Consider the following 26,831-nt stretch of genomic DNA (forward strand, 5'->3'; position numbering starts at 1 on the left):
AAGGAAATAACTTGATTTTCTTACAACACTCACCATCGAGTAGATTAACAAACAATATGTTGGAACTGGGCTCGGGTTAAATATCGTTGTTGAGTGGAGATGGGATTAAAACCCTCTCTCAATATTCTGCTCTGAGTGCCTTCTGTGCCACATATAGTCAGGTTCACTATGTTTTTTCGTTCAAAATCATGCTAGATTAGCAAACCTATATATTTTTGGAAACGTTATTACATGGAAAATCTGAAAATCAATGTTTACATTTGCCAATTCCGACAAATTCGATTCGACCAATTCGACCAATCGACCAATTCCATTCGACCATTCGATCGATTCGATTCGATTCGATTCATCGAATTCGATTCGATTCGATTCGATTCATCGAATTCGATTCGATCGACCATTCGACCAATTCGATTTGCCAATCAATTTGACCGACCTTTGCTTGTGTGGAACGGACTGTGAAAACGATGCGGACTATATTGTCGGATACGACACACAGGACAGTGATGACGAACTCTAAATGGCATATTCTGTAATCGTGTATGTTTGATGCCATTGACTGCCTGTGTATATTTTGTCATTGACTGCCTGTGTCGATGTGAAGTTATACTGACTGCATGTGTATATATGATTTTGCTGACTGCCTGTGTATGTTTGGTGATATGAATTATTGTGACACATTTTGATGTTATTAACTGCCTGTACAAAATGATAACATGTATTTGATTATGCAACTTATCGCGAATATAAAGACAGTATTTTGCAATTCAAAACCTTTGATTCGTGTCTTACCATTCCCCATAGCACTAATTTGATACTTTCGTTGGATTCCTTGTCCCTGAAAATATAGGTTTAGTATATTTTAAAAAGTTTTTAGGGTAATTAGAGGCAGAAATAGAACAAAATATGTATTTTACAGTGGCCATTTTGAAAATCCAAAATGGCCGCCATACAGGTATCTCTCCAAATGTAAACATTGATTTTTAGTTTCCTTACGCTATAACCTTTCCAAAAATGTATAGGTTTGCTAATCTACCATGATTTCGAACGAAATATAATTTATTGACATAGTGAACCTGACTAATATAATATTTTCATATGCCAGGCCAACTTTTCCCAAACCACGCTCACTTTTTATAAACCTTCCCACTTTTTATAAGCCACGCCCACTTTTAATAAACCACGACTGTTTTTCCTACACCACACCGACTTTTCCGAAGCCACGCCCACTTTCACTCTTGTTCCACTGACCACTCTCACTTTTATAAGCACTGCCCACTTATACATTTCCTGTTCAGCCCTACCCCACAAGTCTTGCCCAGGCAATTCCCCTGCGAATTTCCCAGGGATTTCCAAAGGAAACCACACCCACCATTCTTACATAAAGCATTGGAACACAGGCTGAATTTAAAGATATTGCACACCGCTCCTTTCCTATTCCATCTCCAGACGCTGCATAACGTCATTGCTGGGCACCAAAGGAGGCCAGGCGATGATACGCGCTGAAAGGGAGTATTCAGTTTTCACTCTAGTTTCTTGTTTGTTTTCTTGTTAATTGGCCCAAAAAATTTTTTTCGACAAGTATGTTGATGACTCCGGATTGTGTGTTTGTTTGTGCATTTTTGTGTTTGTCTGTCCGCTCACTTATACTTGCCTACAGGTCACAATTTTAAACTGATCTTGACAAAACTTCACCAAAAGGTGGAGTTGGTGGTCCGACAGAATTCTATTTATTTTTGAGGTCAAAATGCCAACATAGGCCAAAGTTCAACAACCTTTTCAAATGACTAAAATCCTCAATTTTCTTCCGATTGACTTGAAATTAGAAGTGTTTTCATGTCACCAAACTGAATTCATCTAACAACTATTTTTGAGGTCAAGATAGGTCACAAGGTCAACATAGGTCACGAGGTCAACAAAGGCCAAAGGTTAACCAACCATTTTTTTCCAGATTTTAAAAATCCTCAATTTTTATCTGATTGACTTGAAATTTGAATATCAGCTGACTGGATTCAACCACCAACTATTTTTGCCATCAACATAGGGCCAAAAGATCAACATCGGCCAAAGGTCAACCAATTTTTCTCAAATTTCTAAAATCCTCAATTTTCATCTGATTGACTTGAAATATGAATTGTATTTTCATATCAGCTAAGTCAATTCAACCACCAACTATTTTTGAGTTAAACATAGGCCAAAAGGTCAACGTAGGCCTATGGTCAACCACATTTTCCAAATTTCTTTCATATCAGATAACTGAATTCAACCACAAAATATTTTTGAGGCCATTGTAGGCCAAAAAGCCAACAGAGGCCAAATTTCTAAAATTGTCAATTATTATTATTATTATTATTATTATTATTGTTTTTTGTATGCAGGATCGAGGCTCGTGAAAGAGCGAACATTTATCACACAAAAAATCAAACAGACACACAAAACATAATAAGGGTAGCGGTAGACAAGATGGGGAGAGAAGGGGAGCACAAACACAACATTTGAGAGCAGGGACATCGGGAGATCTGTGGGAGGGAGAGGACTTGGGGGGAGGAGGCGTGGGAAGGGGGAGTGGGTGGGAGAAGTATAAAACACAAGGACACTGCAAGGACTTCCAGGAAAGAAGTTGGTATTTCAAAAAAGTGGATCTGGGGTGAAATTAGTGGGGGTAGAAGAGATCAAGGTTTTGGGTGGGGGAAGACAAGAGATTGTGGTGAACAACTGTTTTAAAGACATGGAGGGAGGAGTGGGATTGAAGAGAGTGAGGGAGTTTGTTCCAGAGGTGGGAGAAAAGAAGAATGAAGGAGTGAAGGTGAGCAGAGAGTCCTGAAGGGTTGCAGGCAGATCTTGTGCGATCTGTAGGAATATTTGGGGGACAGAGCCCAGAGAGAGCTGGGGGGGCAAGGCCAGAGAGGAGTCGGTAGAAGAGGGAAAGACCACCAACCTGCCTGCGGTGAGTGAGTGAGAGGCCCGTGGAGTTAGCTTCATCGCGGGAGATTCCAATGATTCTGAATGCTTTGGTTTCAACAGCGTGAAGACGAGCTAGGTGTGAGGCAGGAGCACCAGCCCAGAGGGGAGAGCAGTATTCCATTGAGCTGTGGATGAAAGCCTTGTATGTGGTGAGGAGCTCAGGTGTGCCAAGGAAGGACTTCACACGATGGAGGATGCCCAGTCGGCGACTGGCTTTGGAGGCCAGATTTGAAATGTGGTTTTCCCAGGAAAGATCATGGCAGATAGTGAGACCCAAAAGCTTGAGTGACAGAACTTCTTGGAGATGATTATTCAGAAAGTGGATGGGGAGGGTTGTCCAGTCGGTCTTTTCGGAGAGACATTGTAAGAGTGTGAGATTTGTCAGGATTGAAAGACATGTTCCACTTGTTTGCCCAGTCTGTGATTTTGTCCAGGTCTGCAGAGAGTGAGGAGGCTGCAGACTGCCGATCTGAGGGATGAAGAATGGAGCGACAGAGAGTAGAGTCATCAGCAAAGAGATAGAGAGGATTTTCAAGAGAGTCAGAGAGATCATTGATGAAGACCAGAAAAAGCAGAGGGCCCAGAACACTGCCTTGGGGAACTCCAGCCTGAACAGGAAGAGGAGATGAGAGAAACCCATTCAGGGCCACACGTTGACTACGACCAGAGAGGAAGTCTGCCAGCCATGCGTGGAGATTCCCATGGATACTAAAAGAGGAGAGTTTGGTGAGCAGAGCGGGGTGCCAGACCGTATCGAAGGCATGTGATATGTCAAGGGAGACAGCTCTAATTTCCTGTTTGGCATTGAGGACCTCCATCCATTGTTGAGAAAGCAGAAGCAGTATGTCCAGAGTGGAGTGACCAGGTCTGAAACCAAATTGATGATCAGAGATCAAGCCATTTGAGAAGAGGAAAGATTTCATATCTGAAGCAATGATGGATTCCATGACTTTGCTGATAATTGGGAGAAGGCTGATTGGTCTGTAGTTGCTGGGGTCTGTTTTGCACCTTTTTGTGCAAAGCGGTGATGTTGGCAGATTTCCAAGCAGATGGAAGATGACCTTGAGCAAAAGAGAGGGTGAAGAGAACAGAGAGAGGGAGTGAAGAGCGGAAGAACAGGATTTTAGGACCCGTGGGCTGATGCCGTCAGGTCCAGTTGCAGAATCAGAGTCGAGGGTTGACAGAAACTTTTCCACCTTGTCAGGAGGAAAGGACACAGAGTCCAGGAGCAGCTGGGTATGACTGGGTACGGTGGGTACAGAGAGGGATGGGTTTGGGACACAAGATTTAGAGGCAAACACAGAGTTGAGGCATTCAGCTTTTTCACGTGTGGAGTCAGCCGTGTGGCCATTTGAGGTGAGGGAGGGGATGGAGGGGGAACAAACACCAGAAACAGATTTGACCAGACGACACCAGGATTTGGAAGAGGGAGACAGATAAGAGAGTTCGGTCCTGAGAACGGAGAGATATTGTTTCCTGGCTCTCCTGAGGGTAGACACACTTCTTCATGGCTTTGTGAAAGGAGCTGAGATTGCCTTCAGTTGGATTATCCTTCCATGAGGTGAAGGCAAGTCGTTTCATGGTAACAGCCTCACCACAAGATTCCGTGTACCATAGATGGGAGGAAGGGTATGACAACTGAAGAGGAGATGGGATAAATCTGTGCATGAGAGAGAGCCGTTTACTTTGGAAGAATTCCCAGGATGAGTTGATGTCAGAGATGGTAGAGATGGGAGACCAGTCCAGCTGATTGATGGCTGCTTGAAGACCGTGCCAGTTGGCCTGAGTGAAATGCCAGACTCGTCGACGCTGAGGAGGCTCTCTGAGTTTCGTTTTCGTCGATGTTAAACGTTTTCCAAATATTTTGTGCTTGAGTATAATCTTTATCAGTTATATGACTTTTATTTAACTTGTCATAGAAATGTTATTTTGAGGGAAGTTGTGTTTCTTTAATCCTTTCAAATGAATCCATGTAATCATACGGATATATCCCCTTTTGTGATAAGAGTTCAATTTCTTTTTGATTTGATACATACTCTGAAAGAATTGGAAAGTTTTTAATATTTGATGCCAAGGTAGATAATGAAAATGCCGTAAATTTAAATGAGTCAAGAAACCTGATGTGAGTCATATCATATTTATCTTTATTTTTTTCAAAGTCAAATCCTATTTTTGTACGGATTGTTTTTGTGAAAGAAATGTATTTCTGGTCCGTGTTCGGGATTGCCTTTAATGTCTCCAAATTTCTTTGAAAGTTCATTGATAAATAGATGTGTATCATAATGTGCATTGTTGTGAAGAAAGACTGGAATGAAATGGGGAGATTTATAATGAAGATTTCAACTTTCATGAGCCGGACCTCTATATTTCCCGGTGAGATAACAATGGTCTCCAACCTTTGGGCTCCCATCAATTTCCCCTCCAGTAATTTCCCCTTCACAAATATGACAGATGCTATTTGGTTGTCCAAATTCTCTTTCTTCTTCTTTTGTTAAGAGGCTCATCGGTTTATTGGTTTCTCTCATTTTATCGTTCTTAAACGAACACAGTCCTTTTCTAATCGTGTTACAAACTCGTAAGCCGCATCTTCTCCCCTATAAAGTTCTAGTTTGTTGTATTCATAACCAACGGATGATTTGATATAATAACAGAAACCACAAGGAGTATGCTTTTGATATTTATTCGTGGGTGATTTGTTTGGATTTGAAGAAGCGCTATCTATCTTTTCAAGAATACATTTCAAGTCGGCATATATCACGAACGGAAGTTTCAAAGTTTTAATGAAATCTTCAAATGTTACGCCGATATCTGAACCTTCTGTCGACATATTAATTGCCGTGGATTTATGTTTGACACAGTATTCTAAGTGTTTGTCCAATTTTTCATGACTATTAAAGAAATTGAGGCCGCCTACAGGGGTATTTTTTTCCACTATGTTTACTTTATTGTGTAAAAACTAAAATATTTTTTACCATTATGTTTACTTAATTGTGTAGAAACTCATTTTTCTAAATTTTTGATGTAGGCATAATGTGCATTTTCTTTTAAATTATAATATAGAAGGTCAATACATGGTTCGTCATGTTTATAGTTATCAGAAAGTTGCAACACCTGCATTTTGTTTGCATCTGTTAGCCCAAATATATTAATAACTAGATTATTCATTTTCTCGAATTTAGGAATATCGTTCAATAACATTGGAAATTGTAGATCTTTAAAATTTAACGTATTTTCAAATTTCTTATAATGTGATACTCTTTCAGGAAGGAAATCCGGCCATAAAAACCTTGCCTCAAAAAGAGAACCATGACAATTACAACTACATATGGGCAGGGTACAGCCCGAAGTGGAGATCGTTTTCTGAGGTTTGGGACATGGAATGTAGGGACAATGACAGGGAGATCAGGAGAAGTGGTGGAAGTATTGGTCAGAAAAAGAGTGGACATATGTTGTGTGCAGGAGACGAGATGGAAGGGAAGTGCTGTGAGAATGGTGAAGGGTAGGCAGGGACAGAAATACAAGATTGTGTGGCAAGGGTGCCCGGAGGGCGTGAATGGTGTTGGTATCCTGTTTTCTGAGGAATTTGTAGACAGTGTGGTGAGTGTGACGAGTGAGTGATAGGTTGATGATGGTGAAAATGATGATTGGAAAGCTCTTGGTGAACGTCATCTCGGGATATGCTCCGCAGGTTGGTCGGAGCGATGAAGAGAAGGACAAGATCTGGTGTGCGATAGAGAAGCTGATGGGAAACGTGAAAGATGAGGAAGTTGTTGTGGTAGGAGGAGACCTAAATGGACATGTGGGAAGGAGTATGGACGGTTTTGAGGGAGTTCATGGGGGTTACGGATATGGTGTGAGAAATGGAGAAGGTGAAAGAATTTTGGAGATTGCTGATGGAGCTGATTTGTTGATTTGTAATACTCAGTTCCAGAAAGGGGATAATAAGCTTGTGACATACACGTCAGGTGGGTCGACGACAACCGTTGACTACCTGATGGTGCGTAGGCAAGTTAGGGGGCACCTCTGGGACACAAAGGTGATCCCAGGGGAGGAGGCTGTTTCACAGCACCACTTGGTTGTCTGCGACATTAGGGTGAAAGGTGCGAGGAGAGCTCGGCGGGTGAAGTACCAACCGAGAATGAAGGTGTGGAGGTTGAAAGAGGTGACAGTAAGGGAGGCATTAAAAGAGAGGCTGAGTAGGGTAGAGGATGATGTGGTTGAGCTTGAACGTGGTTGGATGTCAATGAAAGAAAGTCTATTGGGAGCCGTTAGTGAGGTATGTGGATGGACAAAAGGACCACCGAGGCACTCGGAAACATGGTGGTGGGATGATGAAGTTGGAAAGAGGATTGACGAGAAGAGGAAGAAGTTCAAGGAGTGGCAGAAGGCGACGGGTACGGGAGCAGAAAAAGCAGAGCATGAAAGTTATAAGGCAGCCAAGAAGGCTGCAAAGAAAGAGGTAGCAAAAGTGCAGGAGGCATGTAGGAGAATGTTCGGAGACGCTTGTATTCGGAAGATGGTCAGAGAGCGGTATTCAGGATTGCAAAGCAGATAGCGAAAGAGAGGTATGATGTGATGGGGGGAGTTGCTTGAAGGATGAAGTGGGACAAATCGTTGTGGACCCTGATGGAATTAAAGGAAGATGGAAAAGATATATGGAAATGCTGTTGAATACAGAGAATGAATGGGATGGCAACATAGAGAGTAACCCAGTTTTAGGACCGGCAGAGAAGATAACTGAGAAGGAAGTTGAGGAAGCAATAAAAGCAATGAAGAGTAGAAAAGCGGGAGGGCCGACGGGAGTTGTGGGAGATATGTTGAAGGCAGCAGGAAGTTGGGGTGTGAAGAGAATGACAGAGATCTGTAATCTGGTGGTGAAAGAAGGCCGCATTCCAGTGCATTGGGAACCGAGCACCCTCATCCCTCTATACAAGGGGAAAGGTGATCCTCTGGAGTGTGGCTCGTACCGAGCGATAAAGTTATTGGAGCATGGAATGAAGGTATTGGAAAGGGTGTTGGAGAGGAGGATAAGGAAGAAAGTGAAGTTCGACGAAATGCAGTTTGGATTTATGCCAGGAAGAGGAACGACAGACACGCTCTTTATTGTGAGGCTGTTGCAGTAGAAGTACAAGAAGAGGAAGAAGTTGTTTCTTGGGTTTGTTGATCTGGAGAAAGCATTCGATTGGGTTCCACGCGAAGTATTGACATGGGCATTGAGGAAGTTAGAAGTGGAGGGAGGAATGGTTGATCAGATTAGTGATGGCAATGTACAAAAGAGCACGCACAGCTGTAAGGACGAAGGACGGGAACAGTGGTGAGTTTGAGGTGAAGGTAGAAGTGCATCAGGGGTCAGTACTAAGTCCACTACTATTTGTAGCTGTGATGGAGGTGCTGGCTCAGAACGTAAAGGAGGGTTTACCGTGGGAGTTGTTGTATGCAGATGATCTGGTGTTGATTGCGGAAAGTATGGATGGACTGAAGGAAAAGATGAACAAGTGGAAGGAATGTATCGAGACAAAAGGTCTGAAGGTGAATATAGGAAAGACGAAGGTGATGGCAAGTGGTAAAGCATGTGGTGAGGTGGAAAGAACTGGGAAGTGGCCATGTGCTGTGTGCATGAAGGGTGTCAGAGTGAACTCTATTCAATGTACAATGTGCGCTGAGTGGGTTCATCAAAAATGTAGTGGTCCGAGAGGGTCATTAACCAGTGTGGCAGCTTCATTCAAATGTAAGGTGTGCACAGAGGGAGGTGCAGATGGAGGATGTGTTGAGTTGGATCTTGGAGACGGCGTGAAGCTGGAAGGTGTGAAAACATTTTGCTACCTCAAAGACATGCTGAATGGAGAAGGTGGATCAGACTCGGCAACGGTTGCTCAAGTGAGATGTGCATGGAAGAAGTTCCGGGAACTGAGTGGCATGCTGATGAGGAGGGGAGTGCCGTTGAAGCTGAAGGGAAAGGTGTTTCCTGCATGTGTGAGAAGTGTTATGATTTATGGGAGCGAGACATGGGTCATGAATGTAGAGCAGCAACGAAGGCTGGAAAGGGTGGAAATGCGATTGGTTCGATGGATGTGCGGAGTATCGTTGAGAGAGAGGAAGACAAATGATGTATTGTGAAAGATGAAGGGAATAGAGCCTGTGATTGATGCTGTGAAGAGAAACAGGTTGAGATGGTTTGGTCATGTGTTGAGGAAGGATGAAAGTGACTGGTTGAGAAGAGTGATGGAAATGAATGTAGAAGGAAGTAGAGGACGGGGAAGACCGAGAAAGACTTGGCTTAAGATGGTGGAAGAAGAAATGGAGGCAAGGGGGTTAACAAGGAGAGATGCAGAAAATAGGGCAAAATGGAGAAGATTGTCATGGGAACCGCAAGGCTAACCCGCGCTCTAGCAGGGAAAATGGCCTTAAAATGCATGTTGTATTATGATTAAATATAATTACGATCATACTCACTCACAAAGTGGCATTATAAAACTGTTTATCGAAACACCAACGTTGTTTTCATGGGGTATTAAAATGAATGAAAATAATGCTAAGCAACACAGAGTTGAATCATATTCGCTGCCGCTTGTTATGTATAATTCACGTTTCATCCCGTCGACGACAGAAGCAAAAACAATAGAATTGTTTGAAAAAATTCTTAGCACGATTAAAGCACATCTGATGAAAGCCAATGTTATTGAAAAGTTGAAAAAAGAACAGAACAAGTACAGATACATTAAAAGTACACCGCCCCCATGCCAAATAATTAAATATCCTACAGCGCGGCATTGCCGGGGCGGCAGATTAGCAGTAGTTTGAGTCTGAAATTGGGACGGAATGTCGTACCGAGCGCACAGAGGAAGGAGTAAGTTAATTGTTTTAGTCTGTCTGTCTGTCTGCCTGGCAGGAGAATGAAATTGAAAATCATTCTAAACATGAAACTTCTTGTTTTAGTGACATCATAAAAAACACAAACAGCAGTCGTTTGATGCAGTAGCACCTCCGGCGCCCGGCAATACCGCAGTGCAGCTCATAGAGACTGCATTGGAAGGGAGAGGTGTACAATAATTGATTGATTAATTGTATAATTAAAATCAATAAAAGATTATCACAAAATATTTTCTTAATCAATTGGTTAATAGCATCACCAAACCACTAGTGCTTCATCCGAAGATGTATCTTTGAGAAATTTAATTAAATGTCATTAATAAAAAATTAAATAATGAATTGATTAATCAATAAATAATTAATCAATAAAATGATTAATCAATAAATCAAAAATATCCTTTATGGCCACATCACTCGGTCACTCTCATGTCCAAATATTAGCTTCCTCGCTCAAAAGGTGCCTGAGATATTGCCCAGATGAGAAAGAAAATAAAGAAATGATTAATAATTAATATAAATAAATAATAATCATAAAAAATTAAATAGTTAATCAATTGGCTCATATAATACATATACCACCACAATTTCATCCGAATCTAACAAAAAAAAAATAAAAAAATAAAGTTATTCATCAAATAATTAAATAATTAATCGATTAATTAATTACTAAATAAATCAAAAATACCCTATACAGCCAAATCACTTGGTCATTGTCATGTCCAAATATCAGATCCCTTGCTCAAAAGGTGCCTGAGATAATGCTCAGAGGAGAAATAAAATTAATAAATAAAATTAATAATGAAAATCTATGTTATAATAGGCTACGGTGATTCTGTCTGTCTGTCTGCTGTCTGTCTGTCCGGGGGTGTGCTTTACTCCGTTTGCAGAGTAGCTCCACCCATTCTTGGAGAGGGTTCATGCAAACAAATATCCACCATTTTATTAACTCGAATAGCTTTGAGGCCTGTTTAGTTAGGCCCGTGCTGTCTTTCTCTCTCACACAGGTTTATTTCAACTCTAATTCGATATATCATTTCATTTTTAACAGTCGCCAACATAGTTTTAGACTCGGTTGAAAAAAACCGGGAAGAGAATCCCATGAAAGTTTCCGTTTATAGAACGAAATGATTTCTCAAAGGCCTGTAAAATAAAGCCCATTCATTGAGTCACCCTCACGATTTTATCGAATTCACCATCTGATTTAATTTTTATCGATGGTTTTAGACTCGGTGTCAGAAATAATTGAGAGCATTCACGCACACACGGGAAAATGCAGAGATATATTTTTAAAGATCGCGCCACGTTGATACACCGCCTAAAATAACAGTCGGGGAAAATGTCGACATATATTAAAAATTCGCTTTTTCTTTTCCGTTAAGATATATTACATTTACTTTTGATGACAGTCGTCACAAAAACGAAATATATTTCTTCGTTCTTATTTCTTTCAACATTATTATCCGGAAGTAAAATAAGTTTCAGGAAATTACCGAGAGATATTTCTTCGTTTTTTATTTTATTAGTTATGTGCGCATACACTTTAAATAGGTTTATTTGAAATCTTTAATTTTCTCAATGTAATTTACTTGCCATTTGTCATTTGATGATTACGAGACACCTCCTCTTGAGGATCGTGACAATTCATGCGTTGCGTGGAAACTTCCATTTCCAAAATGAATGAGACGATCGATGAACGCAGACTTGAACAGGATGCAGCAAGAAAACGAATGAGACGGGCGAACGTGTCCGTCGCCGAACGTTAATGCAGACTTGAACATGATGCAGCAAGAAAAAGAATGAGACAGGAGAAAAACGAAAGAAACGAGACGTGAAAAAGCCGATTGGAGAGGAGGGTGAGGGATTGGAGAGGAGTGTGAGGGATTGGAGAGGAGTGTGAGGGGTTGGAGAGGAGTGTGAGGGGTTGGAGAGGAGTGTGAGGGGTTGGAGAGGAGTGTGAGGGGTTGGAGAGGAGTGTGAGGGGTTGGAGAGGAGTGTGAGGGGTTGGAGAGGAGTGTGAGGGGTTGGAGAGGAGTGTGAGGGGTTGGAGAGGAGTGTGAGTGGTTGGAGAGGAGTGTGAGGAGATATTGGAGAGGAGTGTGAGGAGGTATTGGAGAGGAGTGTGAGGAGGTATTGGAGAGGAGTGTGAGGAGGTATTGGAGAGGAGTGTGAGGAGGTATTGGAGAGGAGTGTGAGGAGGTATTGGAGAGGAGTGTGAGGAGGTATTGGAGAGGAGTGTGAGGAGGTATTTGAGAGGAGTGTGAGGAGGTATTTGAGAGGAGTGTGAGGAGGTATTGGAGAGGAGTGTGAGGAAGTATTGGAGAGGAGTGTGAGGAGGAGTGGTGTTGGAGAGGAGTGTGAGGAGGAGTGGAATTGGAGAGGCGTGAGGGTGGAGAGAGGAGAGTGTCAAGTGGAGAGGAGTGAGGGGTCACATATTATGTGAAATAAATAAATTGTGTTCATTACACCATTTCTGGATCTGATGAATTGCCAGTAACCATTTTGTAAAAATGAATGTGCAGCATCGAACTCAATATGTCGAAATGTCACACACGTCCATGCCGGTGGGATTCCCATGGGTGACCCCACTATATTTTTTAAAAATCGCGGCACGGTCAGTCAAACACCGCCGAAAATAGCAGATGGGAAAATGGCGAGATATATTAAAAATTCGTGGCGGACTTTTCCATTTAATGACAATCGCCACGATTAAGTATTTAATTTATACGTCGACACAATAATGTGGAGAGAGGGGCATAGCTTCGTTCACGTATCGCCACACACGGGAACTTGCCGACAGATATTTCTTCTTAATTATTGTACACCGCTCCTTTCCTATGCCATCTCCAGGCATTGCAAAACGTCATTGCCGGGCACCGAAGGGGGCTCGGCAGTGATGCACGCTGAAAGGGAGTACTCAGTTTTCACTCTGGTTGTTTTCTTGTTTTCTTTCTTGTTTTCTTGTTTGTTTGTTTGTTTGTTTGTTTGTTGTACACCGCACCTTTCCTATGCCATCTCCAGGCATTGCAAATCGTCATTGCCGGGCACCGAAGGGGGCTCGGCAGTGACGCACGCTGAAAGGGAGTACTCAGTTTTCACGCTGGTTGTTTTCTTGTTTTCTTGTTTGTTTGTTTGTTTGTTGTACCCCGCACCTTTCCTATGCCATCTCCAGGCATTGCAAATCGTCATTGCCGGGCACCGAAGGGGGCTCGGCAGTGACGCACGCTGAAAGAGAGTACTCAGTTTTCACTCTGGTTGTTTGTTTTCTTGTTTGTTTTCTTGTTTGTTTTCTTGTTTGTTTGTGCGGTCGATATCTCAGCCATCCTTTGAGATGGGAAGCTGAAATTTCGGCACAATAGTGAACAATTCCTTTGTCAAAAATACTATTTTTTGTTTTTTGATTAATCAATGAATTGATGAGTTATTTCATTATTAGTGATTAATGAAGTACTTATTTAATTAATGAAATTTCCTTTCTCTTCTGACCATTAACTCAGGCACCTTTTGAGTTAGGAAGCTGATATTTGGACATGCCAATGACCAGGTGATTTGATTGCAAATGCTATTTTTGATTTATTAATTAATCAATTAATCGATTAATTATTCAATTATTCGATTAATGACTAAAAAAATTGTTTTTTAAAGTTACAGATTCTGATGAAATGGTGGTGGTTTATGTGTTGTCTGACCGAATTGATTAATAATTTAATTTTTTTATGATTATTATTTATTTATTTTCATTATTAATCATTTATTTATTTTCTTTCTCATTTGGCCAATATCTCAGGCACCTTTTGAGCTCGGAAGCTAATATTTGGACATGAGTGACCAAGTGATGTGGCTATCAAGGATATTTTTGATTAATTGATTAATCAATTAATCAATTAATCGATTAATTATTTAATTATTCGGTTAATTACTAAAACCAATTTTTTTTTTTCAGTTACAGATTCTGATGAAATGGTGGTGGTTTATGTGTTCTGTGACCGAATTGATTAATAATTTAATTTTTTAATGATTATTATTTATTTATTTTCATTATTAATCATTTATTTATTTTCTTTCTCATTTGGCCAATATCTCAGGCACCTTTTGTGCTGGGAAGCTAATATTTGGGCATGACAGTGACCAAATGATGTGGCTATCAAAGATATTTTTGATTTATTGATTAATCATTTAATCGATTAATTATTTAATTATTCGATGAATGACCTAATTAATTAATTTTTTAAGTTACAGATTCGGATGAAATGGTGGTGGTTTATCAAGGATATTTTTGATTTTGTTGATGAATCATTTAATCGATTAATTCTTTCTTGATTAATTGATTAATTATTTATTGGTTAATCAATTAATTATTTAATTTTTTACTAATGACCTATTTCATTAAATTTCTAAAAGATACATCTTCGGATGAAGCATTCGTGGTTTAGTTATGCTATTAGCCAATTGATCAAGAAAATATTTTGTGATAATCTTTTATTGATTTTAATTATACAATTAATCAATCAATTAGTGTACACCTCTCCCTCCCAATGCAGCCTCTATGAGCTGCACTGCGGTATTGCCGGGTGCCGGAGGCGCCCCGGCAATGCCGCGCTGTAGGATATTTAATTATTTGGCATGGGGGCGGTTTACTTTGAATGTATCTGTACTTGTTGTACACCGCACCTCTCCTATGCCATCTCCAGGCATTGCAAATCTTCATCGCCGGGCACCGAAGAGGGCTCGGCAGTGACGCACGCTGAAAGGGAGTACTCAGTTTTCACTCTTTCTTTTTTCTTTTTTTTTTTACACTGAATCGAGGCTCGTGAAAGAGCTGACAACCGCGAGGGAAAGACAGTACAGTGGGACCGCGAGGGAAAGACAGCACAGGGGGACCGTGAGGGTAAGACAGCACAGGGGAACCACGAGGGAAAGACAGCACAGAGGGACCACGAGGGAAAGACAGCACAGGGGGACCGTGAGGGAAAGACAGCACAGTGGGACCACGAGGGAAAGACAGTACAGTGGGACCGCGAGGGAAAGACCACAGAGGGACCGTGAGGGAAAGACAGTACAGTGGGACCGCGAGGGAATGACAGCACAGAGGGACCACGAGGGAAAGACAGCACAGGGGGACCACGAGGGAAAGACAGCACAGCGGGACCGCAAGGGAAAGACAGCACAGGGGGACCACGGGGGAAAGACAGCACAGAGGGACCACGAGGGAAAGACAGCACAGGGGGACCACGAGGGAAAGACAGCACAGGGGGACCACGAGGGAAAGACAGCACAGAGGGACCGCGAGGGAAAGACAGCACAGGGGGACCACGAGGGAAAGACAGCACAGGGGGACCACGTGGGAAAGACCACAGAGGGACCGTGAGGGAAAGACAGCACAGGGGGACCGTGAGGAAAAGACAGCACAGTGGGACCGCGAGGGAAAGACAGTACAGTGGGACCATGAGGGAAAGACAGCACAGAGGGACCTCGAGGGAAAGACAGCACAGAGGGACCGTGAGGGAAAGACAGCACAGGGGGACCGTGAGGGAAAGACAGCACAGAGGGACCGCGAGGGAAAGACAGCACAGAGGGACCGTGAGGGAAAGACAGTACAGTGGGACCGCGAGGGAAAGACAGCACAGAGGGACCGTGAGGGAAAGACAGCACAGAGGGACCACGAGGGAAAGACAGCACAGAGGGACCGTGAGGGAAAGACAGCACAGAGGGAACGTGAGGGTTTTCAGATTTCAGCTCTCCTGTATGGATCCTCATATGTGATTTCAAATTGCATTTTTGAGAAAAACCTTTATCACATGTCGAGCATTTGTGTGGTCGCTCTCCTGTATGGATCCTCATATGTAATTTCAAATGGCCTTTTTGAGAAAAACCTTCATCACATATCGAGCATTTGTGAGGTCGCTTTCCTCTATGGATCCTCATGTGCCTTTTCAAATCGCCACAATGAGAGAAACCTTGATCACATATTGAGCATTTGTAAGGTCGCTCTCCTGTATGGATCCTCATCTGCCTTTTGAAACCGCTGCAATGAGAGAAACCTTTATCACATGTCGAGCATTTGTGTGGTCGTTCTCCTGTATGGATCGTCATATGTAATTTCAAATCACTCTGGTTGTTGTCCACCGCTCCTTTCCTATGCCATCTCCAGGCATTGCAAATCTTCACTGCCGGGCACCGAAGGGGGCTCGGCAGTGACGCACGCTGAAAGGGAGTACTCAGTTTTCACTCTGGTTGTTTGTTTGTTTGTTTTCTTTCATTCTTTCTTTCTTGTTTGTTTGTTTGTTTGCCCGGGCGATATCTCAGCCATCCTTTGAGCTAGGAAGCTGAAATTTCGGCACAATAGTGAGCAAGTCCTTTCTCAAAAGCATTATTATTTGTTTTTTGATTAATCAATTAATTGATGAGTTATTTAATTATTAGCGATTAATGAAGTTTTGTTGGTGTTGGTGTTGGTGTTGGTGTTGGGCTAGCGGCTAGGGTGCCGGCTTAGGATCCTAGGATCCTGGGTTCGAATCCCGGTCGATCGCTGAATTAACGCCAGGGGGGTTGACAGCCTGTCATCCTTCCGAGGTCGGCTAATTGAGTACCAGTTCACTGGTAATTCCCTGTTTGTCGTAAAAGGCGGCAAAAAGGGTTGGCGGCAGGAAGGGCATCCGGCCGTAAAACATTGCTTCAAAAGGGGACCAAAAAAACAACAACCACGGTTCCCGTAAAAGGCCAACCCCCGCTTTGCGGGGAAAAATGGCCTCTAAAGGTGGTTATTTATATTTTTATTAATTAAGTACTTATTTAATTAATCAAATTTCCTTTCTCTTCTGACCATCAACTCAGGCACCTTTTGAGTTAGGAAGCTGATATTTGGACATGCCAATGACCAGGTGATTTGGCTGCAAAGGCTATTTTTGATTTATTAATTAATCAATTAATCGATTAATTATTTAATTATTCGATTAATGACTAAAAAATTTTTTCTTTAAGTTACAGATTCTGATGAAATGGTGGTGGTTTATGTGTTCTCTGACCGGATTGATAATAATTTAATTTTTTATGATTATTATTTATTTATTTTCATTATTAATCATTTATTTATTTTCTTTCTCATTTGGCCAATGTCTCAGGCACCTTTTGAGCTTGGAAGCTAATATTTGGACATGAGTGACCAAGTGATGTGGCTATCAAGGATATTTTTGATTTATTGATTAATCAATTAATCGATTAATTATTTAATTATTCGATTATTTAATTCTTCGATCATTAATTCGAATTCGAATATTTCGATTATTTAAATTATTTCATTAATTATTGCCAAAATTTTTATTTTTTTTCAGTTACATATTCTGATGAAATGGTGGTTTATGTGTTCTGTGACCGAATTGATTAATAATTTAATTTTTTAATGATTATTATTTATTTATTTTCATTATTAATCATTTATTTATTTTCTTTCTCATTTGGCCAATATATGAGGCATCTTCTGAGCTGGGAAGCTAATATTTGAACATGACAGTGAACAAGTGATGTGGCTATCAAGGATATTTTTGATTTATTGATTAATCATTTAATCGATTAATTATTTATTGATTAATTGATTAATTATTTATTGATTAATCAATTAATTATTAAATTTTTTATTAATGACTTATTTAATTAAATTTCTAAAAGATACATCTTCGGATGAAGCACTACTGGTTGAGTTATGCTATTAGCCAATTGATTAAGAAAATATTTTGTGATAATCTTTTATTAATTTTAATGATACAATTAATCAATAAATTAGTGTTCACCTCTCCCTCCCAATGCAGCCTCTACGAGCTGCACTGCGGTATTGCCGGGCGCCGGAGGCACCCCGGCAATGCCGCGCTGTCGGATATTTAATTATTTGGCATGGGGGCAGTGTACTTTGAATGTATCTGTACTTGTTTGTTTTCTTGTTTGTTTGTTTTCTTGTTTGTTTGTTTTCTTGTTTGTTTGTTTGTTTGCTTGTTTTTTTGTTTGTTTGTCCGGGCGATATCTCAGCCATCCTTTGAGCTAGGAAGCTAAAATTTCGGCACAATAGTGAGCAAGTCCTTTGTCAAAAACGTTATTTTTTGTTTTTTGATTAATCAATTAATTGAGGAGTTATTTAATTATTAGCGATTAATTAAGTACTGTTTTAATTAAGCGAATTTACCTTCTCTTCTGACCATTAACTCAGGCACCTTTTGAGTTAGGAAGCTGATATTTGGACATGCCAATGACCAGGTGATTTGGCTGCAAAGGCTATTTTTGATTTATTAATTAATCAATTTATAATGAATCGATTAATTATTTAATTATTCGTTTTAATTATTAATTTTAATTTAATTAATTTTTTAATTAATTAATTTAATTTTAATTATTAAAGGTAATTATTAATTTAATAGCTTTTATACATTCCCTAAACTCACCTGCACTCCACCCCTCCTCCAGCGTCCTCAAACGTATTTTTAACTCGAAGGTCACAAGAAACTCATTTTGCAATAATTGTTCGTTTCCCATTAATCATACACGTTGAGTAAGAGCCAGGGAGATAGGCCCAACTTGCCACCGATTTCCCAGCCACCCTAGCCTCGATCCAGTTTATTAAGCATTGGCTGATCATTGGCCGAGTTAACACGAGGTAGGCCTAGGAAGGATCGGGGCGGAGTCGAGGCGGAGCGGCAGAAGCAATGACGGTAAGCACGAGCCGCCAATCAGAGCTCGAGGGTGGTGGCGGCGGCGTGACGTCAGAGGGCGTGGTGAGAAGAGTCTGGTGAGTTCCAGAAGGTTCGGGGGGCGTAGCTATAAAACCCGCTGTGCAAAGCCCTCGTCAGGACTTGCATCGGAGGGCTACGAGGACTTGACTTGCTGCGAGAGAGAGAGAGAGAGATAACAAGACTCGCGTTGTACTGCCTGATGAACTTGACCATTGCATGAGAACACACGCGCTAACCAACACCAAGTGTATTGAAGAAGAGGGGTTGGTCGCTACATATACGTGGGCGCAGCCAGATGCACTGATAACGAATATAGCGCATTTCAGCCGCGCGAGTGAACGAGGCTGAGTAACCGCCAGCCGCGCTAAAGTCCGCCCTCTACCGTTCGCCCCGATCATCCCTTTGTTTGAGAGACACGCTACGAGTCCCTGCCTTCGCCTGCCACCATCTTCGCGGGACGTGCCGGGGAGAGCTGGACGAGGACCATCTCTGGACGCGTTGGGGAACACCTGCCCATCTACAATCCCCTGTGTGAGTGAGACGGGCTCGTTGTCCCAGGGATAAGTTAAACTGTTTAAGGATTGCTCTGTGTCTCTTCGTCCTTGAACTGTAAATACGTGTGGGAATAATTAAACCCTTGTTCTTTCTTCCTTGATTCGATCGTTCCTGTGGTTTCCTCCATTGACTAAGCGTGGCACGAATAGGATCGCTCCAATCGGGTTCCACTAGTTAAGACTGCGCGGGCCACATGTACGCAATCCGCTCGGCATACTAACATCATACGTGGTTCGTGCGAGGCTTGTTTCCTTGCTCCCAGGGCAGCACGGGTACTTAGGTGCGAGCGAGAAAGTAGTCCCGAAACCCTACTCCGCGTGTGTCCGGGAGGGACGTAATAAGTCTCGGTTCTGACAGGCCAGTAAAGACAAGGGGATTAATCCCCCCCTTGATAAGGGGAAGAAGGCCGGCGCAGAGAACCGCAACAATATTTTCCAGACTTGGCATTTTATATGGAATTTTTTTTTTTTCTTGACTTGGGTTTACTTTCTTAACTCAGTATATCAATCTGGTGAGTTTCTTTTACACTTTGGTGATTTATTTGTTGAAAGAACCATGTCACTGATTGTCTGTCCCAGCAAGAAGTCAACAACAGGATTATATCACAGGTGGCATGGCAAAATGTACGGACAGGTGCATTTGATGATTGGCTTCACAGTCGGGTATACAAGGGTTGTTGCATTCTGTATTAGTGGAAAACAACTGCTGCACGTCTCCAAATGTTATTGACGCTTCCTCTGGAGATGGTCCGTCAACTCGACAATGCTGTTTGTCATGGAGTGGTGGCTTTACGAAATTACGGCATGAAACAGCGTGCTATTGCTCAGCAGTATGGCATCACTCAAGGTCAGGTGTCAAAGATCCTGAAACGAAATGCTCAGAGGGGTGTCCCTACTCCAATACCGAGGCCAGGACGTCCCCGCAGAACCACAAGGAGGGATGATCGCCAGCTGCACCGGTTAGTCTGCAATGGCCGTACCAAGTCAGCTAATCGGCTTAGGGCTGAGTGGCAACTGACAAATGTGCCTGTATCCAGAAGGCTAGTCAACCAACGACTGGTTCAAGCAGGCTATCATGCCAGGCATCCCCTGAGAAAGCCACGCCTGACCAGACAACACAGCCAGCGCCGATTGCATTGGGCCAGAGAGCACCGTCAATGGCAGCCAGGACACTGGAGTCACGTAATCTTCAGTGACGATTCTAGATTTCTGGTCTATCGTCAAGATGGCCGCGTCCGAGTGCACAGACAAGTGCATGAAGCCCACAATAAAGATTGTATAGTGCCAAGAGTCCACGCTGGAGGTGGTGGGGTGACCGTTTGGGCTGGTTTTCATGCAGGGGCAAAAACTAACCTGGTTGTTCTGAATGGAAACCTGAACCAGTTCAAGTACAGGGCTATTCTGGAAGAAACATTGCTTCCATTTGCTCGTGCAGCCTTTCGAGGAAACTTTGTCTTCCAATATGACAATGCACGCCTCAACGTGCTCGCATGATCCAACACTTTCTTGCTGACCGTGGTGTAGAGCATATGGAGTGGCCTGCCATGTCCCGGATATGAATCCGATAGAGAACCTGTGGGCAGAATTAACGCGTCAAATCGACCACTTGGACCAGCAGCCGACCTCTGTGCGTGAATTGCAGCAGGCTATTGTCACTGCATGGCAAGCGATTCCTGTACAAACATTGGCAAATCTCGTGAACAGCATGCCTCAACGTGTACGTGCTCTCCTGAATGCTCATGGGGGTTACACGAAGTACTGAACTGTAATTTTACTGTCCGTAATCCCAGTCGTAATTTAACTTTTGTTTTTGTTAAAAAAAAATTGGGCTAATGTGCAAAATAAAGAGATACTTCTGGAAAACGTACAGAAGTTTAACACAGTACTGTCCATGAATTGAGTTCGATATCAGTTTACATCACTTTCAAGGATCAATTTATTTGTTTCGAAATGTCAAATGTGTTTTTTTTTTCTTTTAAAGGTCACATTAACAAAATCTAGAATAATTTCAACATAATTCCAATGAACTTTTGGTTCTAAGACATCTTGAAAAGTAAGTTCACCCCCACAAAAAAAAGATTCCAAATTAAATGCGGTCTGTGTATCTATATATATAAAGTAGAGTTGGCCTCTGTGTCTGTATCCTGATCTATCTATGATCTCTAAGATCTCGAGAACCCGTGGACGGATTTGCGAGCGGAAAGTACTGTTCGACTCGGGATGGTCCCAGGAATGTCACGGAGACATAAACATTTAAAAAATTTCGGGTTTTAAAATTAGCGTATTATTAGCACTAGCAGAAGAGAGAGGGATTCGAAGGGAGGGAGCGCAGCGCTTCTAGCGCTTCTGACTACAGCACACCTTAAAATTAAAAAAACTTCGGGTTTTAAAATTAGTGTGTTACGCGTAATTAGCGCTAGCAGAAGAGGGAGGGAATCTAAGGGAGGGAGCGCAGTGCTCCCTCCAGCGCTTCTGTTAGCGTAATTAGCGTATTTCGGAACGTTAATTTTTCAACTTCATTATTCGGAATCAGTACGTCCCAGAGAACCTTCGTAACGTTAATTTTTCAACTTCATCCGATTGACATGGGACCAACGGCATGTGACAAAGAGTGAAACATACAGGCTACATTTATTTGACGACAATGAGTTCCGACTTCCGACCTCGGTGGGATGACAGGCTGAGTCAACCCCCCTGGTGTGAAGGGGGAGGAGGAGGGGAGGGGGAAGAGAAGGGGAGGGGAACGAGGGGGAAGGAGATGGGAGGGGGGGAGGGGGAGGGGGAAGGGGGAGGGGGAGGGGGGAAGGGGGAGGGGAGGGGGGGAGGGGAAAGGGGGGGGAGGGGGAGGGGAGGGGCCCTTCTTCCCCTGGGCACCCCCGCACCCTTCCCTCCCCCCTTCCCCTCCCCCCTCCCCCCCCTTCCCCCTCCCCCCCAATTCCCCTCCCCCTCCTCTTCCCCCCTCCCCTCCTCCTCCCCCTCCTCCCCCTCCCCCCCCCTCCCCCCCGTTCCCCTCCCCTCCTCTTCCCCCTCCCCTCCTCCTCCCACTCCCGTGCAAAGCCGGGTACCTCTGCTAGTATATATATATATATATATATATATATACTATTCTTCAAAGGATGGTGCTTTTATATGTGATAAAAAGTTAAAGGGGATAAAGGAAAATGTAATCAAGGAAACACAATAAACTTCGAACATTATTATAATTGTTTGACTTTTCAGAAAAAGTATGGAAAAATAAATACGATAAGAAGTTATAAACATCAATTGTACACAGAACAAGTAAATAAAAATGCCTTGGGGACTTTTGATGATAAAAGATTTATCTTAGAAAATGGGATTGACACCCTCCCGTACGGATATAATATTTAAGAGTATATATATATATATATATATATATATACAGTGGAACCTTGACTTACGAGTGCCCCAACTTACGAGTTTTTCGAGATACGAGCCGTCGCTCGGGCGGTTTATTGCTTTGAGATGCGAGCCGAGATCTGAGTTACGAGCTTTCGCCACCCCGGTCACGTGGTTATCTTGCCGTGCAAGTACAGTATCTCTGCCGTATATCGCTGCATTTTTGTTTTCGCATGTTGGTTATTTTGAGTTTACGCCAGCCGCCACCAGGTGGGTTCCGGTCACGTGGTTATCTTGCCGTGCAAGTACAGTATCTCTGCCGTATATCGCTGCATTTTTGTTTTCGCATTTTGGTTATTTTGGAAAATTTCTTAGTTTTAACCATGGGGCCTAAGAAAGTGAGTGCCAAGTGCAGTGCTGAGAAGAAGAAGAGGATGATGAGCTTGGCTATAAAACACGCAATCGTCGAACAACATGAGCGAGGTGTGCGTGTTGTCGACTTGGCGAGGCAGTACGATCGTAGTACTTCTACGATATGTACGATTTTGAAGCAGAAGGAGTCGATAAAGGCTATAACGCCAGCCAAGGGCGTTACGATTATTTCAAAGCTCCGGACCTCTATCCATGAAGAGATGGAGAAGTTGTTGTTTGTGTGGTTGACGGAGAAGCAGCTCGCAGGATGTCGAGGAGGACGTATATAACGGCAGAGGACAAGAGCATGCCAGGCCACAACTTGTTCAGAGTGCCGGCGATAGCTCGCCTTCTCTTTGTGGAATACACGGTGAGATCCTTAACATCCAACAACTAATGGGACGCAAACGGGGTGCCCAGTTTAGCGGTACACACATTGATGAATCACCCTGCCTGTGATTCACCCATGACAGGTTATAGCTGGGTCGGGATTCAAACCCAGGCTGGACAGTTTAGAGTCAAGTGTGCGTACCTCCAGTCCAGGCCATCCTGCCAACTTGTATGCTGCATACAGGTGAAATATAAAGCGCGAGATATTTTTATATATACTGTATATTTAAAAAAAAATTGGGTGTGGTTTTTGGCGGGCTGGAACGGATTAATAGCATTTCAATGCATTTTAATGGGGAAATTTGATTTGAGAAACGAGCAATTTGAGTTACGAGCTCGGTCACAGAACGAATTAAACTCGTAAGTCAAGGTTCCACTGTATATATATATATATATATATATATATATATATATATATATATATATATATATATATATATATATATAATATATATATATATATATATATATATATACATACATATATATATACATACATATATATATATATACATATACATATATATATATATACATATATATATATACATATACATACATATATATATATATATATACATATATATATATATATACATATACATATATATATATATATATATATACATATATATACATATATATATATATATATATATATATATATATATATATACTAGCATAAGTACCTGGCCTTGCCGGGTGGCGGAGGAGGTAAGGAGGGGATGGGGGGGGGGGGGGGGGGGGGAAGGGGATGGTAGGGAGGGGAGGGGAGGGAGGGAAGCCTTACTCCGAACTTCGTACACTTCCGGAATTGTTTGATTTATTTGTATTCAAATGTCTGGTGATTGTTTTGTATTTATTTATGTGAATGTGTACTTGTATATAACTGTCATTAATTTTAAAAGGCTGAGGTACTATCGAGCGATTTATAAAAAAAAAAAATAATAATAATATATATATATATTTTTTTTTTCTCCAAAAAAACGTTTTTAATTTTTTTTTTTTTTTGCCTAAAACACTCCCAGGAACTCACTGATGAACCTCTGAAAGTTTGACGAAGATCCGTTCAGCCATGTCAGAGATTTAGGTAGATCTGCATAGGTAGATGCTTCGTCTGTCAGGATAGGGAATCTCGATGTAATAAGTTCTGTAGCCCGAATGTCGGATTGAGTGAATACCTGTGATCATATGAGGATGATCGGGTGATCGAGGTTTGACATACCGGGGAGATAGCCTCATCCATATTCTACCTGTGACATCCCGGTCCCTTGTGGCAACGCACTCTTATACATTAGCTCGGCTCATTAGCACGACACTAATTAAATCCCCCTCCGCCACAAGACGATAAAACTGACCGGACGAGCAGACAACAAGCGACCGCACGCTACGGCACCATGGCAGGCTGGGATCGCACAGGCGGGCTGAGAGCCACGCCCAGGAGAACTCGTGATTGACAGGAGGGGGAGGGGCGAGCAACACCAAGAGCACCGATTGGAGAGTAAAGAAGGACTTGTGGTTGGCCACCGCCCAATGGCATGGGAGCAGGGCGCCAAGCGCTCAGCCAATGGGAGGGGACGGATGAGATCGGAAGATTCGTGAAGGCTCAAAGCGACGCGCTGGTTGGAGGAGGAAGCGCCAGTGACTTTAGAGGACATCTGATAAAAGAGAGCGGAGGCCGACATTTTCTCCTTCTCGCCTCTGCCGGTCTTCCTCGGTCTCTCTTCGCCTCTTCACCTCTGCCTCTCTTCTCCTCTGTCTCTTGCCTTTGCCCTCTTGCTTGTGGACTGTCTCTTGCGCTGGACCTTCTCTTGTGTTGGACTTAGTCCCATTTGGACCCTCGCTCGTTGGACATTGGAAGGACATTGGCGCGCCGACGATTCTCTTACCCGGCATTCATGCACGGACCTCGCGAACGATCGCTCGGGGACATGAGGCTTGGCGTGCACACCTCGTCTGTTGGCTTGGTGGAGTGCGATCGGGGGCGGAACGAGGCCTGCTTCCCGCTGTCCGGACCTGCGTCGGATGACGCAATCGAGACAGATGATCCCCGACACTGCCAAATGAGATCAGCTTGCATTCACAAACACGACGAAATGGTTATTTTATTATTCATTCCCCTATGCTTGTATTCAAAGTGAGGTGTGTGGGATCCTGATTTAGGAACATTATTTATTTATCGTCGCATTCATTGTTCTCGGGTTCAGTAAAATAAATTGTTCTTTTTCGTACTTAAATTCCGTTTCGTGTGAGGTTAATTTCCTGCAGGTTGAAGACTGCCCGGCGAGATCGTGTCAGGTAAATCTTGCTGCTTCTTCCTCTTTCCCTCTATACCCCAAGCGCGTGTATAGCAAATCCGCCTTCGAACGTCGCCTCGGAGTTAAAGCTCGTTTTGGCAATCCGCGATTTCCCCAGTCTGAACCGAGGGGCAATCGTGTGACAACTGGTAGTCAGTAATGGGATTTGAACCCTATTATAAATTTGATGTCAAAAGTGGATAATTCGGAAGAATTTTTTTTCATATTTGAGGGGTGTCCATTTCATAATTGTGTTTTAGGGATGTCCGTCCATGATAGGTTTTCGTTACCATCGTAACTTGAGAACGGCTGAAGAGATCTCAGTCAAACTCGGTACAGGTAAGTATAAAGATTTAAATATGAATTGATTCGATTTTGGTGTCGCAAGGTCAAAGGTAAAAATCCTGTTACCGCGATATCCTGTGAGCCAGTGATGGGATTTTGACCAAAGATCGTGCAAGTATGTATAATGAGGCAAAGATGAACTGATTTGATTTTAGTGTCAAGAGGTCAAAGGTCACAGGTCAGAGTCTGTAATAGCATTTCCTTGCCTTGAACTTAGGAGTGGCTGAAGGAAACAGTCATCTTGGTACAAGTATGTATAATGCTGTAAAGATAAATGGATTATACTATTTTGTCAAGAGATGAAAGGCCAAAGGTAACGTTAGGTAAAAAAAACATGTTTCTGCACTAACTTGTGAACCAGTGATGGGATTTTGGCCCAAGTTGGTGTAAGTATATATTATGGAAATAGTAACTGATTAGATTGTGGCAGCCAAGTTCAGAGGTCATGTCAGGTAAAATTGTGATACTTCAGAACGAAGGGAGTTAAATCAAACTTGGTACAGGTATTATAATGATGTAATAATGTAGGCGGATCCTAGGATCCTGTAAGCCTGGTGTTGGCTTAGCGGTCAGGGTGCCGGCTTGGGATCCTAGGATCCTGGGTTCGAATCCCGGTCGATCGCTGAATTAACGCCAGGGGGTTGACGCAGCCTGTCATCCTTCCGAGGTCGGCAAATTGAGTACCAGCTTGCTGGGATGAATGATCCCGGTGTGTACCCCGGTTTAGCATAGGTACACCGTATCCCTGCGCATCCTAAGAGCGTGACCAAGGGTTGGTGCCAGGAAGGGCATCCGGCCATAAAAACATTGCCTCAAACAGGGAACCATGATTGTCATGGGGCCCGCAAGGCTAACCCCCGCTCTAGCGGGGAAAATGGCCTTAAAACGATCATTCAATAATGTAGGCGGAGACATATCAGTCGACGTCG

The 26,831-nt window shown here is 42.6% G+C and overlaps 1 protein-coding gene across 1 annotated transcript in view; it reads right to left on the reverse strand.

The window, feature by feature from the left end:
- BICC1 (BicC family RNA binding protein 1) overlaps positions 1-26,831 on the reverse strand; it is a 564,931-nt gene that overhangs the window by 296,839 nt on the left and 241,261 nt on the right.

The sequence above is a fragment of the Myxine glutinosa genome, chromosome 8 (genome assembly GCF_964187855.1).
Source record: "Myxine glutinosa chromosome 8, kmMyxGlut1.1, whole genome shotgun sequence".
NCBI lineage: Eukaryota > Metazoa > Chordata > Myxini > Myxiniformes > Myxinidae > Myxine > Myxine glutinosa.